At 35.3% G+C, this 16,436-nt stretch overlaps 1 protein-coding gene across 8 annotated transcripts in view; it reads right to left on the bottom strand.

The window, feature by feature from the left end:
• The window catches only part of USP15 (ubiquitin specific peptidase 15), a 197,136-nt gene that overhangs the window by 70,809 nt on the left and 109,891 nt on the right, over positions 1–16,436 (bottom strand). Inside the window, exon 9 of one of the 8 annotated variants that reach the window (XR_002325249.2) lies at positions 9,810–9,955. The exons of 6 other annotated variants lie outside the window; for them this stretch is intronic. The gene's annotated coding sequence lies outside the window, so the exon portion shown is untranslated. Of the gene's footprint in view, positions 1–9,809; positions 9,956–16,436 lie in introns of those variants that run through there. One more of the 8 variants, XM_078146109.1, reaches the window with a different exon arrangement.

The following is a 16,436-nucleotide window of genomic DNA, read 5'->3' as shown; positions in this document are numbered from 1 at the left end:
TTTGTTGGATATGAAGTGATTAGAATGACCACTTGTGAGACATTCAATGGTAGGATTATTTAAAAACTAACATTTCATGAAGGGAAAATGCTTTATAGAGTAGCTTCAAGTCTTTATGGATTAGCAGATTTGCTTATAGAGGATAAGAATACAAGAACTATTGAAAAGGTGAAAGTGTGTGGAAGGTGAGAGCAATATACAAAAGATCGCAACATATGAGTAGATAGCATGTTCCAGGAGGGTAAGAATGGCCTGTGGACCATTTAAAGACAGAATAGCAAAGAGTGCTGGAAAGGGGACGAGTAGGTGGGTATGGATGGAATACAGAGCATGGGCAAGGACAAGGTAGAAAAAAAGAAAAAATAAATGGCATTATAACATGTTTTAAAATTTAATACAAAAACAATGTAGAGTCACTCTTAGGTTCTAAAAAAAAGGGGAGAGGAATTACACCCAAGGAAGACAATTTGTTTTTATGAGTTGGCTGGATTTGGAGGATAGAAACTGAAGGCTGATGAAGCAGATCAGAAATAGGTCCATGGGAATAAGAAGGGGGAGAACCTAGGTTCAAATGCCACCTTCTGTAAAGAAACTTTTCCTGATCCTCCCCTTTCCTCTGTGACTGGCTGTGTATATTATTGTGTGTGTGAATATCTATATATATCTACATATATGCATTTTGTCTCACTCATTAGAATGTGACTAACGTGCCTAATGGGCAGAGTATGTTTCTGTCTTGTCTTTGTTTCTCTGCAGCGCCTATCATATAGTAAGCTGCTTAATAAATTCTTGTTGACTGGTAGGGGTTGGCGACAAATGCAGATTGAATGAGTTGGATGCAGAAGGTAAAGCTAATAACTGGGACACTAAATAATAGCACTACTACCAGGAGAGATGAAGAAAACTAAAAACCTACCAGAGTTTGGGGCTATGACAACAAACTTGCTTTATACATGTCTAGCTCTGGGGTCACAGAAATGAAGCTGCCTTGTGAGTGAAGAAGAAAAAGATCCATGAATTGTGTGGACAATATCCAATATTAATGATATTGAAAAAGACGAGCAACAACAGATCCAGACAAAAAAGGAATGACAACAGAGGTATCAAGAAAATCAGAAAACTATACTGGTCCCTGAATTGAGTTTAATAAATTTGTTAAGAAAAATAAGGTAGATACAGTATCAAAAATAGTGGAAGAGTCAAGTGTAATTGAGAAAGGGCTGCTGAATTTGAGTAGCTGGTAGGCTCTGGTGTCCTCAGCAATAGCAGAAATCCAATAACTTCTAACGGTAATAAACTATGACTTTCAAAAAAACAACAACTTACTATCCTTTTGTATCCACTTAGAAAATGTTAACTATACCACCAACCTACTCCTCAAGGTTGTTGGCAGAATGAATATAGGAAGGAAACATCCAAAAACAGTGATTTCTCAGTCTGTTTTTGCTAAAAGAAAGAAGGTACTGTAAAAAGCTGAAGTAGGTGCTGTCCAACTCTAAAGTGTATGGAGACTGTCAATCTAAATTACAGCAGGAAAGATTATTTGGATCTTATTTTCAAAAGGTTGCCCTTTGAATAGGCATATCCTATTAAAAAAAATTATCTGCAGGCATTGATACTCCACAATTTCACTTGGCAGGGTGTTCTAATTACCCGTTTTGCCAAAGATGTTCTCCTCTTGTTGAATAAACTCTTATTTCTTGAAATTTAAGATAACTTATTCCTTTTTCTCTCCTGAATCAAGATCCTGATATAATACATTTTAAAACAGCTAAATAACCCAAATTCTCTAATTTTTCCATTCCCTTTAATCACTATATCCAATATTACTATATTTCATATTAGAAGTGCTGACAGTCTCAAGACCTTTGATGATGGTTGACAAAAACAAGGTAACAGTTTAAATTAAGGAAGGATAAGGATAATTTATTGTTTTGTACTATTTTTTCTTAGCAAGTTGCAAGTTACCAATAGGATCCATTTTAATTTCGACTGATTGCTTCTTTTTGCATGGGAATCATTTGATGCTCTTTCTACTCTCAATAAAATGGCTTATTAACTTCAAAGTAATTCTTAAGAATTAATTAAGAAACGACTTAACTTTCTCTTTTCCTTGACTACTATAGGTTCTAGTCTAAATATATTCTTTTTCACTTTCTAGGTAGTTAGCTATTTATCAGTATATTCAGCTTATGCTAGGCTTCCAGGTCCTTTCCTGTCAGTTGTCTCTTGTTTTTGAGAAACATTCAGAACAGGCCACACTCATTGTATTTGCACTCTCAGTTCTTGTACTTGCCCCTCTTTTAATGGTAAAGGAGTCAGCATTGGAGGTATGGTATAGCAAAAGGTTAATCAATGGTTCTGAAGTCCCTGCACTATCAATTTCTCATTCCATCCCCCTCAATTTTCTCACTCCAAAGTGTCAACCTAATTCCACCCAGCTCTTCCACTTTGCCCTCTGGAATGCATAGTTCATAGGCCAACATTACTTCCTTTCATCTTAAATCTTTCCCTCTTACAGCCTCCCTTTCCAGTACCGGCTGAACCTTCACTCATTCTCCTTGGCTCACTGGTTGTGGCCAGATAGTTGGAATACTCTTTGCTCCCTAATGGCACTTCCAGGTTCTCTCCCTTTCTTCATTACTCAGTAACCTCTCTTTCTTTGAGATTCACATTATTCATACCTACAACCCAATCAAAAGCCTGGTAGCTGTTGCCTACTTTTCCTCCCTCAATGAGTTTGATATATTGCTTACAATTTTTCTCTCCTCCCCAATTCCCGCCCTCACACTAGGGAACTTCAACATATATAATGATTCTCCCTCAAACACTTTAACCATTCAGTTCCTCAACCTACTTACCTAACCTCAGTCACGTCCTTGATCTTGTCTTCCTTCACAAAACCCTACTCTTTGTCCACACTGTCACCCCCAAACCTGTGACCCCTCAATTCTCTCCTAGGCCATCTCTCCCACACTAGCCATTCTCTCCTTTTCTCTCCATCTTGACCTGATGGTGAACCAAATCAATTCTAGATTGTTCCCCTCTTGAATCTCTAGCCCTCTTATCATATTTTTGATTATACCAAGCCAACCCTCAGCCTTGGATCATTCCTATCATTTGTTGCCTTTGCTCCTACACACAAGCTGCTGAATGAAGGTGGAGAAAAAGTACACAAACATTCTGACTGGGTCCACTACAAATCTGCTACACATCCTCAACTGGACCCTCACTGCAGCTAGGCAATCCTAACTATACTTCCCTTATCAACTTGGTCTCCTGTTCTCCACAGCAGTCTTCCAAATCTTTTCATTCCTCTTCTAATCTCCTATAGCTCCAGCACCCCCTGCTGTTTTGGCTAAGAACTTTATCTCCTATTTTACAGAAAAATTTGAGTCCATTCACCATAAGCTCCCTTTTCTTCATCTCCTATCACTTAGGTGCCTTTTGCCACTCTTTCCTCCTTTACCCCATCTAACATGATGAAATGGCCTTACTTCTTACCAAGACTTAACCTTTTTAACTGTTCAAGTGGCCCTATTTCATCCCATCTGCTCCAAGAGATTGCCCCCTCTGTCATCCCAACTCTTTCACTCATTTTTAATCTCTCCCTTCTTACTGGCTCATTTCCTACTGTCTACAAAAACATGCCCGTGTTTCCCCTATCCTGAAAAAAACTCACTTGATCCTTTCATTCCTGCTATTATCCTATATTTCTTCTACCCCTTGTAGCTAAACTGCTTACCTACAATAGGTGCCTCCACTTTTCTCTCCACTCACTTTTAAACTCTTACAACTTGAATTCCAACTTTATTTTATTAAAACTTGTCTCCAAAATTATCAATGATCTCTTACTTGACAAATCTAATGGTCTTTCTCAATCCCTGACCTCTCTGCAGCCTTTGACACTGTTGATCACTCTCTCTGCCTTGATACACTCTTCTCTCTACGGTTCTGGGACACCATTCTCTCCTGGTTCTCCTGCTGACTGCTCCTTCACTGTCTCCTTTGCTGCATCCTCTTCTATATCTTCTATCAGTAGGTGTCCCACAGAGTTCTGACCTGGGTTCTCTTCTCCTCTCTTTCTATACTGCTTCATTTGTTGATCTCATCAGGTCCCACAGATTTAATTACCATCTCTATGTGATGATTCTCAAATATATCTATGTTGCCACAGTCTCTCTGCTGCCCTCCAATCTCTTATCTCCAGCTGTCTTTCAGATATCTGTCCAGTCGACACCTTAAAACTCATTATGTCCAAAACAGAACTCGTTATCTTTCCTTCCACACCCTCCTCCCAGAACCTCAGGCTTGAAGCCCAAGAGTCATCCTGGATTTCTCATTGTAACTCACTCCCCACATCCAAAGGTCACAGATTTCACCTTTCTCCAATATACTCCCTTCTCTCCTTTGACACTGACTATTCTGGTGAAGGTCCTCATCACTACATGCTTCAATTGTTACAATAGCTAATGGTGGATCATGCTTTACCCTCATTCACAACTATGGCATAGAGATGACTATGGGATCTTGAAGCCTGTGGCAGCATAGCAGACATGCTAGGGGAAGGGCTACAAGCATGAAAGGCTCTAAGTACTACCTCAGTACTAACTGTAAGTCTGCTGTCTAAGGGCAAACTTAGTGAGGATGGGAGAGGAAAGTCTACAGGTGAGCTGTAGGGGTCAACATTTTTGGGCAATAGAAACTCTTAAAGGCTGTCTACCAAGTCTAATGTGGGAAGCGGCAAACTAAAAGAGGTGCACAGTACTTTAGGAGTTAGGAGGGAAATTGGAGACAGTTTAATCCATTACCTCATTTTATAGATGAAGACATGAAGGCTTAGAAAAATGAAGGGATTTCTAGGTTACTAAGACATAGAAAGACAGATAAATGTTATAGATGGGATTTGAAATCAGATTTTTTGAATCCACATTCATTGCTCTTACGAGTAGACTATGTTTATTCCTTTAATTTATAGGTAGCTTTATATTTTATGGAACAATTAAAGAAAAATTAAAATGAAAAATGAAAAAAAAAGTGCTCTTTAGAAGTTCCAAAAGATCAGGTAAAAACTTTTGTAAAAATGAAACTTACAGAGATACAGAAAATAATCAGCTTAAATAGTGACTCTGAATCATTTGGCAAAGATGAGGCAGGAACGTTTTTGTTAAATAATGATTGTCACTAAAATTTTGCCATATTATTTCTTAGTTATAAATTAAGACGATATTCTATAAATACTTAATATAGTCTTCTAAAATCCAATTGCACATGAGTCACATATTCTACTTTGAAAAAAGTTTTCAAGTAAAAACTGGGATTAACAGCTTTTAAAAATTGTCATTCACAGTTTTTGTTTTTGTCACCTTAATTTCTGAATAGCTTCCTCCCTCCCCGGGAATAAGCCATCTTTTGTAATAAAAAATTAAAAAGAGGAAAAGCGGTTCATTAAAACTAATAAACTGAGTCTGACAGTACATATATGTAATGTTACAAACCCATAGTCCTCTACCTCTGCAAAGAAGGAAGGGAAGAATGTGCTCCTGAATTAATACCTAGACTATGGCAACGTACAGGATATGTCTGTAATAATTATATTCAAGAATTCATCTAAAACACAAGTCACTATTTACATCAAACAAAAGGCTAAGCCTACCAAATTTCTTTTAGATGTTCTGATTGATTTTTCATTAGACCCACTGCCTACTTTATATTAGGTCTACCTCACTTTCTTCTAATTCTGAACATAGCCTTTCAAAGTTATACATACATATTTTGCAAAAACTGTGTCTCACCTGCGAGTCCAGTTGTGTCATTAACAAACAGGTTATAAGTTTATAAAATACGTCTAAATCAAATTTTCCCTCTCTTGCCCTAGAAACATCATCATTTCAGAAAAATTTACATCATTACAATGTAAAGATTCATTAGAACATTCAAGCTTTCCCTCTCAATTTTGTTGTACACAGTAAAAGACAATTTGTAATAAAGGTAAAAACTCCAAAGGCACAGTATCTAAAATCACCATAAAACCAATCTTTTCAAGTTGCATATAATGGCTCACTTTTAGCATAATATTTGATACAAAAAATCCACAGAAGAATAAAGACAGTCCCTGAGGATGGTTAGAATGCAATAATTTGTACCTGTACTCTTTTCTTCAGTTTTCAAAACAACCATCATTGTTACAGAAAATCTTTACACAAGGGTCTTTTATATTCATAATGACAATTTCCACTTACTGGGTTGCTTGACACTATGTCTTACCCTAGTTAAGTAGTAACAAAACAAATCAAAAAACCCCCACTCATAATAACCAAAAGAGGTATGAAGAAATTCCCCCACAGTTCTGGCTACAAGAAGGCATATGACCTACTTTCTTGCTCAACTAGAATTCTTTTTCAAAGTGGTTTCTACATTTCTATACAAAGAAAGATGACATCTGGTCTTCAATTATAATGGACAAAGTACACTTACTTATACTAAATATTCATGTCTTTCTTTTTTTAAATAAATTTCAAGATAGTTCACTGAATTAAATTGAACAGTAAAATGAAGACAGCAGTGAAACCTAAGAATCTCGGCTCCCTGACTTCAAACTATGTGAACCCAGGAAGTAATTTAGCCCTTCTTAGCCTTAGCTTCCACATATGCAAACTAGGAATAACTGTAATATTAACTAGATAGTTCTGAGAATCAATTGTCATTGTAAATATTTTGAAAACTATAAGGCATTATACTAATAAACAGTATTATTGATTAGGCAGTGAGTTTTGTGGTAGCTTAGAATTCATACAATTTTTTTGAACCATTCCTTATATATTGATGGTATACTTATTTAGCTGCCCTACAAGAAGGTTCAGGCTAACATCTTTACATATGCTTGGTTTTCTGTACATAGCCTACTAGATCCTACAACTACCACTAATAAGAGATAGGACTATAAAACAACGTAACTGAAATTTAATTTAACAAATATATATCCAAGTGATTGAAATCCCTTCACTCTGAAACACTGAGGAGAAGATAACCAGTAGGCATGTACTGATATGCACCTATGTTCTGAAGAAAGATTTAGCCTGGAGATCTAGATTTGGGAATCATCTGCACGGAGATGGTACTTCAACCCAGAAGAGCTGGTAAGTGCTATACTTTTCTTGGGGGATTGTATATTTATTTCAATGATTTTGCTGTGGCTTAAAGAATCTGTGGGATGTTTTTTCTAACTGTGTTCAGTCTGCAATATTCTTTTGAATATCCTTACTGGTGGCAAATCTTAAGGACAAATGGCCAATTGTAATTTGGAGCCAAATTTGGTAAGTTAGATATTACCATTTTTGGTTAAAACGATGAAGACAGCAACAAGGACAAAGGCATAACCACAAGGTATGCACACTGATTTTTGTCTGGTGGCTGGCTGACCAACAATTTCAAAAACGTTTTGTGTAAAGTTAATATTGAAATTAAGTGTACAGCTCACAAAGTGATTCAGATAAGAAAAGACATTCTGATGTATAAGTTCTGGAATGTCTGGTTAAAAAACGACAACAAAAGTCTCTCATTCATTACTTTATAGTCATACCTTTAGGGTGTGCTCTCCTACGAATACCTTTAGTTGGAACCAAGCAAATAAACTGCGATAGCCCCAATACGGTGAAAAATTACCTTACGCCTGCTACAGACCAGAAGTCCAAGTATTATAAGATATAAGGTTAATTGTGGTCCATATGAAAATTTAAGATGAACTGTCTTCTCAGAAGGTGACCTTCTACTCTAGTTCTCTCCTGTTAATACATATTTTTCAGATTAGTAGTGGCTGACAGAAAGAGTTTAACCCTAAGGACTGGATCTGAAGTTTAGCAAGAGAAAGAAGGGCAGCAAGAGGAAAGCCAAATTCAAGGTAATGTGATTCGGAATGAAGGGGTGAAAATGGATGGTAACCAAAGACAACTATGTTTATTCTGTAATTCTTTCTGTTGGTCCATGACAACTAAGTGCCAATGAAGACTGCATAAATGAAAAGTAACAATGAAACTGAATAAAACGGAGTAAGGATCAGATAACAAAAATTACATCTGAATTTAATACAGAGGGGAGGTTCCTTGAGGCCAGGGAGTATTTTGTTTTTGGCTTTGTATCCTCAGAACTTACCACAGTGTAGGGAACACAGCAGATACTTAATAAATACTAATTGTTTAAGAGAAGAGACATTTAACTCAGATTGAGGAACAAATTAATAACTTTTTTGGGTATCGACAAAAATCAGAGAAAAGTTACAATAACTGATGCAAGAGATCTGGAAAAGATTTAAGCAATTAGAAAAACAAATTCTGAAAAAAATTTCAATTTGCTCTCCTAACATATTAAAGATTGAACAAAAGACTACAGAAACAGTTCTGAGAGACAGAATAGAGTTAGAAAGCTTAGGCTCTAGATCTAGCTCCATCAGTGACTCAATCTGTGATCACACTTGATTTAAGCCAATCATTTAACCTCACTCTGTCTCAATTTCACCATCTGTAAAATGGTTAAAATAGCACCTGGTCTACCTACTTCACATAATGTATACAAAAGCAGTGTGAAAAGCCATGCACAGTTGGGCATGGCACATGCCTGTAATCCCTGATCACTGGGGATCAAGAGTTTTGAGCTTCCATAGGACAAAAGCTAATCCTGTGTCTGCACTAAGTCTGGCACCAATATGTCAGAATACCTTTAGTTGGAACCAAGCAAAGAAACTGCGATAGCCCCAATACGGTAGGGGGTGGGGCGCCAAAGAAGGGGTGCACCATGCTGTCTGAGGAGATGTGAACTAGCCAGAAACTGAGCACATCAAAGGTTCCATGCCAATTAACAATGGAATTGGGCCAGGAGTGACGGTTGCATTTCCAGCCTGGGTGAAACTGGAAGACCTTACACCCACCCCAAAACCAACATTGTATACTACACAATACACACACACACACACACACACACACACACACACACACACACACACACACACAAGCTTTATATATTATAAATACCAAGATGCAGATTCAGAAATGCTCCTTTTATGTATCTCTTTCTACAATCTCTTAACATAAGTGTCATGATATTTGAGAATTACAAATATTTTAATGTAGTTTTTCCGCGGAAGGAAAATAAGTTCTAAGCAACTGACCTATAAAGTATAAGAAATTGTGAGAAAAGTAATTGGAAAAAAGAAAAATTTTAATTTAAGGATATGATATAAATGTTCCTTGCGACCATCAACCTGTAAAAAAACATTATTTCAGGGTCCTGAGAGCTTTTTTAAGGAAACAAAAACCTTAACAATGGCTCTTCTGTTAAGTAGTTGAACATAAGTAGAAGAGGCAGAGCAGTAAAAAAGAATAAACATACACAATTAATGGTTAATGGTTAATTCCTCTTTATGACATTTTCCACATAAAATTTCCTACCTTGATATATATGAATACTTTAAATATAAATGATATATACATTTTTATTATATAATTACATATGAAGAGTATAAAACATTGTGAGTGCATTTTTCCTTATACATAAATACACAAATATCATTATTCTTATGTATACTGTACATTTCTTTTACTAAATACATTCTGACTTGTAAGACTAGATTTACAATGCTCTGATCTCTGATTTACAATTCTCCCATAAATTTCTATACCCACTTTTATTCATGGATTCAAATAAAGTTCTACTACATAACCAAAACTCAAATCTTTAACACCATTATATTTCAGGAAACGAGTAATTAATAGCCATCCCAATAATTTGTAATGAATCTGGAATTGCCCCAGTACCTGGAAAATAGTCAAAGTAATCCCCTTCAAAAAGAGAAAGTTGTCTTTTGTAATGCTGAATATGAACCACTCCCTTTCTGTTCAGGTGCTCCAGAAGCCCAATTCTCAAGTGATCATGTATGCTCACTATTTTAGTAAACCGGTAACTAGAATAGGAAAGAAAACAAACTTAATTTTTGATTACCTAAAGCTTTTGAATGAGTTGAGTAACTCAAACTGATCAAAATGAAATACCTCTCACAATCCTTGGGGGAAAAGGGGAGAAATCTTCCCACCAATGATAAAAATGAAAACCTGATCTAAAATAAAGGTAATCACTTTACTTTGATTTGATAAAATAAACCCCAACAATTCCACAATTAAAAGCAAAATCTTTTTTTTCCTGGGTTTAAAGGGGATAGAAGGATAAAGAGACATTTTTAGATCTGACCTCTCAGTAACATCTGCATGAAGTGTCTTTCCAATGTGTCATGGCAACAGGAGTCTGAACAGTTGGCATTTTGTAACTCCAAGGCAATGTATTAGTTTTGTAATGAAATAGGGTAGGGAATAAAATGAAACTGTAAAGTAAAATTTTAAAATAAAGAATAATGAACCTAAACCTTTGCTTGATAAGTAGGTCATAAAATTATGATAGATATTGCTGTGCCATGAGTTTTCTTTTCTTTTCTCTAAAATTAGTATTTTTTTTTTAGAAAAGGAAAATCTGAATAAAATTTTAGTATTAAATTTAAAGTCTTCCTCAAATTCTGGAGTGCAAAGCCATTTGTAGCACCATTGTGTCTTGTACCTTCCCTCTTCCATCAAAAGAAAAGTAAAATACAAGTGGATACTAATCCTCTTTCATTTTACTTTTACTATGATTCTGTACAACAACTTACCAGGTCAAGGGTACTGAAAGTACTGTACTTAAGATAATAAACTGTATAATCAGTAAAGTTTTAAAGACATGACACTGATGATCAGGCAAAAAGATTTTGCTCTTCTCTTATCAGTATAGCCATGAACTCCAAATTTTTTTTTAAAGTTAAGCTGTTTTTAATGATTAAAAAAACTAAACCATAACAATATTACATTTATCTAATTTTGCTCTCTGATATATTTCATCTCTTATGGCTTTGCTAATAATGGGAGTTATTGCAGAGGAATTTTTCACAATAGTAAAACTTTTCAGTGCAATCTGGAAAATCCCATCTGTAAGGTTGGGTTAGGAGAATCCTAATTTCACCATGAAGATCACTGCCAGGTTTACACATGAGGACCCATACCACTACTACAGTGGTCTGAACCAAACAATGATTGTATAAAGATTGCTGAATTAAGACCCAAGTTCTAAAAGTATAGATATTGTGATGGAATCACTTGTGCTGCAAAATATTGATTGACTAGTCTAAAAGCCAAAGAGATACTAATTAATAATAAAACAATGTTAGCAAGAAAGCTTCATGTAGATTATGATTCAAATTAAATTCTAACACTATGGGATCCTGACACAGCAATTGTTTAAGATTTTATTTTTTTATCAACATAGTCAATTACATATGAATGACTTTCCAAAATATTCTGTTATACAAGTCTATAATTGTATAGACTTGTTCCGCTCTACTTCTAAGTTAGTATGGTGTACCGATGACTCTTTAGTTTTAAATCACTGATATCTATTGCTACCTATCTGAATGCCTCTCAGTGTTTCCTCTCTCCTTATAATGAGTACTATTACCTTGGGCTTTGAGAATTCTTGTCTTTTTTCTACAGGTTCTTCTATTGGAAATCTCATCAGCCCCTTTGGGTTCAAGTATCATCTCCATGAAGATGACTTCCAAATCTAGACACTGAGCTCAAATCTCTCTTTAGATTATCAATGCCTGTTTTTCCTGAATGTTCCAGAATGAGAGGATTTCAAGTCTGACATACTTCAAACAGAATCATTACTTTCCCCTAAGAACTTGCTGCTCACCAAACCTCTATTTCTGTTGAGCGCACTCCAACTGTCCTAGTCACTTAGGTTCAAAACTTTGGAGTCATCCATCACTCTTTCCTTTTCCTCTTCCCTTATATCAAATTAGATACCAAGTCTTGTTGATACTACATCTCTCACAATCACCCTCTTTCAGGCCCTTTATTATTGCCTTTCTCATGGGCTACTGCCATTCCATTTTTATAGCTTCCTAGTCTTATTATCAAACTATTCCCTTCATGAACTCTGCCCTCTAGTCAAACTGGCTTACTTCTCCATTTCCACAAATCACTCCATTTTTCTCAGTTCTATACATTTGCGCAAACATTCCTTATATAAGCCTGGAATACAATCCCTCCTCATCTCAGAATTTTTGCCCTTCTTCAAAGTTCAGCTCAAATGATACCTTCACCTTTGTGAAGTCTTTTCTAACTTCACCTCCATATTAGTTTATCTCTCTCACTCATTCTCTCTCCCTTTTCAACTTTTCTTGTACTACATTTACTTGTGTGTATCTCCACATCTCCAACAGAAGAGTAAACTTCATGAGGGTGGGAAATGTTTCATTTTTATCTCTGTATCCCCTGCACCAGCACAGTACCATAGGCACTTAATAAATTTAATTTGATTTAAAAAAATTAACAGTTTTGTTCTCACAGAAATTGGTAAAAGAATACCCTATGCAGAAAAAAGGGTCAAAGTATTAACAATTTTGAGCAGTTTCCAAATGCCCTTTTTGTACTAATGATAAGAATCATGTGACTTGATTGTCTACTTTCTAATTGTGTATGCAGGAAGGCACCACTGGGAAACTAATCCTAAGATTTACAAACAATTCTGGAGAGCAGGCATTATGCTTTGTACTTCTCTATCCATACAGCACTCTGTCTCCTCAGTCATATCACAAAGAACTTCGTAAATACTTGTTGAATGAAGTTGAAATAGTTATAAAGTTTTTCATTATAACCTAAGGTTCTGATAACATTTAGTGATCTACTACATCTATAATAATCTACTATAGTTTTAGTCAGAGTCTAGGGTGAGATTAACAGTTTCTCAATAATAATTAACAGAAAGAAGAGGATGTATACAAATAGAAAGAAAAAAATTTTTAAGATATAGCAATCAATGAAGACAGATTATTGCAACCAAAAGGATTCCATGACATGATAAAATTTCCCATTACAGGATTTTTCTTATAAAGTAGCTATAAGTTCATAGAAAAAAAACTGCATTAAAAAAAGAGACTGGAGAGATATATCCAGAAATGATGATATAATAAAAATAACTTTATAAAAGAATGTGCTATAGATTCTGAAAGAAATTTCAAAAGAGAAACTGGAAAAATATTTTGAGCAATGACAGCACTGCTGACATAAAGCAAACAACTTCCCACCAAAAACATCACTTTGAAGGAGACAATATTATTCATTAGGCTATATAAATTCTGAAATGCTTACTGTAAAACTTGTCATTACCTATATTTATACCTTATATGTTGTGGGCATCTATGATGATATTCATAATATTTATATAATGACAGTCAAAAGATTCTGCACTAAAATGACTTTATGATGCATTCAGCCCAACCCTCTCATTTTGCCAATTACGAAACCTGGGTCTAAAGAGGACAAGTGACTTGCTTAAGGTTACATAAGTAAAAATATGATTCAAGTTAAAGTCCTCAGAGTCAAGATTCATTTGTCTTTCCACTATACCCTAGTACATGGGCATCAATGTGAAAATATTTTACAAAGTTTACGTATCTTTATATTCAGCCCCACCCCACAGGCCAATAAGAGCTGATTATGATGATTTTTTGAAACAAAACAATATTTCAAATTTTAATGGAAATCTAGCACTTTGTCTTGACATAACCAAGCTCTCCATTAACTTGCATAATTTTCTTTAACCAGAAAAATACGATCGCTTAACTTCTTCTATAAAATGAGTATATTATCTATCCTATTTCATAATAAAAAATGTGAGAATGAGATAAAAGATGTGACAAACTTGTGAAAAGCTAAAGAGTATAAAATGTAAATAGAAATTACTATTAATTAGAAGTTGAAGCTTTGGTAATAATTCACAATATATTTTTGTGTATTTACACACGAGCATTATATTTCAATATAGCTGAATGCTGGCATTTTAGGCACAAAAATTCTGTACTATGGCTTAACTAGAAAAATCACCACAAAGAAGTGACTGATTACAGCAGATCCTGGGATACCATAAATTATATATAAATTTATACCATGTTAGAATGAATATTCACATTAAGCACCCTGACAATCTGGTTTTAACTTTCCCTTCTAGCTTTATTTCATATCACTCCATTCATGTACTATGTATTCAAGTCAAATCGGACTGTTCAAATCAACTGTTCCCTGAACTTGATACCTCTCTCTCAGGAATTTTCACAGGTATGCAGAATTATAGGAACATTTTGTTGCATGTCTATTGCAGGCAAACTGGGAAATGATACTATAGAAGTTCATTACATGAAGCAAGAAGCATATTTAGAAAATTATTCCTGATCACACAGAATAAAGTGAATCAGCCTGGAACCCACTAATTTTTTAAATGAAAAACTAATAGGTGAAAAATCAATTTTTGCAAAAACTGGATTAACTAGGAATATCTCATTTTACTTGTAATCCTCATTTTTTAAAAGTAACAAGCAAATGTCAAAACAACAACCAACTAAACAAACCCATCTCCTATCAGTATCCCATCCTGTTCCCTAGGTATAATCTCCTGTTTCCATATAAATCTATAGCATGATAGAATGAATATTCATATCAAGGACCTCTACAACATGATTTCAACCTTCCTTTCTGGTCTATTTCATATTACTCCATTCATGCGCTCTGTGTTAGACAAGTAGCTATTCCCTGTTCTCAATATCCTATCAGAAGCCTCTATGAACTTTCACAGGTAATTCAGAAAGTTTCTTACAGGATTAGACCAGGCGCTGACCTTTCTTGATTCTCCTTAGAGAAATGTGTTCATTTCTCTTTTGAAATAATCTTAAACCACTTTATTTGGATTTCTTCTTCACCCTATCATCATTTAAAATATCTTAAGTCTGCCTAGAGCCTAGCAAAGTTCCTTGCACACAGTAGGTGCTTGACAAATGTTGATGAACTGAATTGAATATTTGGGATGAGCATACTAAGGAACTCCATGAGCTTTTGTGATCAAAGGAAGTAATAGTTTTTATCCTTAATATTCTAGTTAACCAAGACATTAATACTGTGTAATATACTAGACAATATTGATGTCTGATGTTCACTTAAATTAAGAGCAATCATGTGGCTATGAAGGAGAAAATACGAAATTCTTAAAGGAAAGAAACCACACATGCATGAAAGAATTGTACATCCTTCCTGTTTAGAGATAATTTAGTATCTGGTGTTTGTAAGAGAAGTGTATTAGAGAAATTTCTTCTCTTACAGCAAAGAGAGCTTTGAGGATACATTTAAGACTTGCTTTAAACATTTTCCTACAAGAAATTCTAACAACATTCATTTCAAATATATTCATTACAATATGAATTCTAAACAGTATATTTTGGGGTTATTATAAAATAGTGGCTTCCTGATGCCATATCTACCTCTGATTTCCAAGTTCAGAGAAAGGTTCTTTTTTCTCTTCAAAACATTACTGTTTTTATGTTACCCTTTTAAATCCAACATAAAACTGGTAGTGAGGAAATGTTTTTTTTAATGATCTCAAATGTTCCAATGGAACAACTTAAAATTCTTTTCCTGTTGATGGTGTATGGCTAGAAGACATGGAACACTCACTATAATCTTTAAGGATAAAAAGGCTCATGGTGGGAGTAAGCTACAACATATCATAAAAAAGTGAGTACAAAGGAGAATCAGAATGAAGGATGTGGACAAGAGAGACATTAGTGAAAAAGAGGGGGTGGTTAAACAGAACGATTAATGGACATCAGATGCACTGCTACGGTACTCTTATGATGTTAAGAGAATAGACAGTAGAGTCTCCAGCAAGCTGGGTGTCTCCCAATGTGGTGAATTTCTAGAATATGTGGACAAGAGTGACACAGGATGAACAGGCACGAATGGGCTGCAATTTGAATCACTGTAGGGAGTATGCTCATTGATTAGGTCACAGCACTATTGGGGTTTAAAACTAAGACCAACACCAGAGAAACTAACAATCTGGAGGAACCATATGGCAGAGGTGGAAAGAACTATGGGGAGGCAGAGTCAAGATAGAGGAATAGCAGGAAGCAGCTCAACAAAATACCCCCTCTCCCCAAAAAGACCTTAAAAAGGCAGCAGATTTAATCTTGATGAGGAAATCCAAGAAAAAGTTATAGAAAAAGATATCTACACAAGCACGGAGGAAGGGGTCAGAGTAGCAGCTGACACTTAAACCTCACTCTCACCTGAAATGGTCAAAGGAGAGAAGAACACATATACACAGCTTGGTGCAGAAATAAATTTCACTCAACAGGAAATAAAAGGAAAAAGGAGAATTAGGGGGAGGGTAGATGAAAAAAATTTGTCTTAAGCAAAACAAACTCTAAGGATGTGCAAAAATATTTATAGCTCTTTTTGAGGTAGCAAATAAAGGGAATCTAAAGAAGTGCCCATCAACTGCAGAAGGGCTGACCAAGTTATGGTACATAA

The sequence above is a fragment of the Phascolarctos cinereus genome, unplaced genomic scaffold (assembly GCF_003287225.1).
Source record: "Phascolarctos cinereus isolate Bilbo 61053 unplaced genomic scaffold, phaCin_HiC Scaffold_1;HRSCAF=81, whole genome shotgun sequence".
NCBI classification, from domain to species: domain Eukaryota; kingdom Metazoa; phylum Chordata; class Mammalia; order Diprotodontia; family Phascolarctidae; genus Phascolarctos; species Phascolarctos cinereus.
The sequence above is the reverse complement of the archived record's forward strand: the minus strand, read 5'-3'. Positions and strand labels throughout refer to the sequence as shown.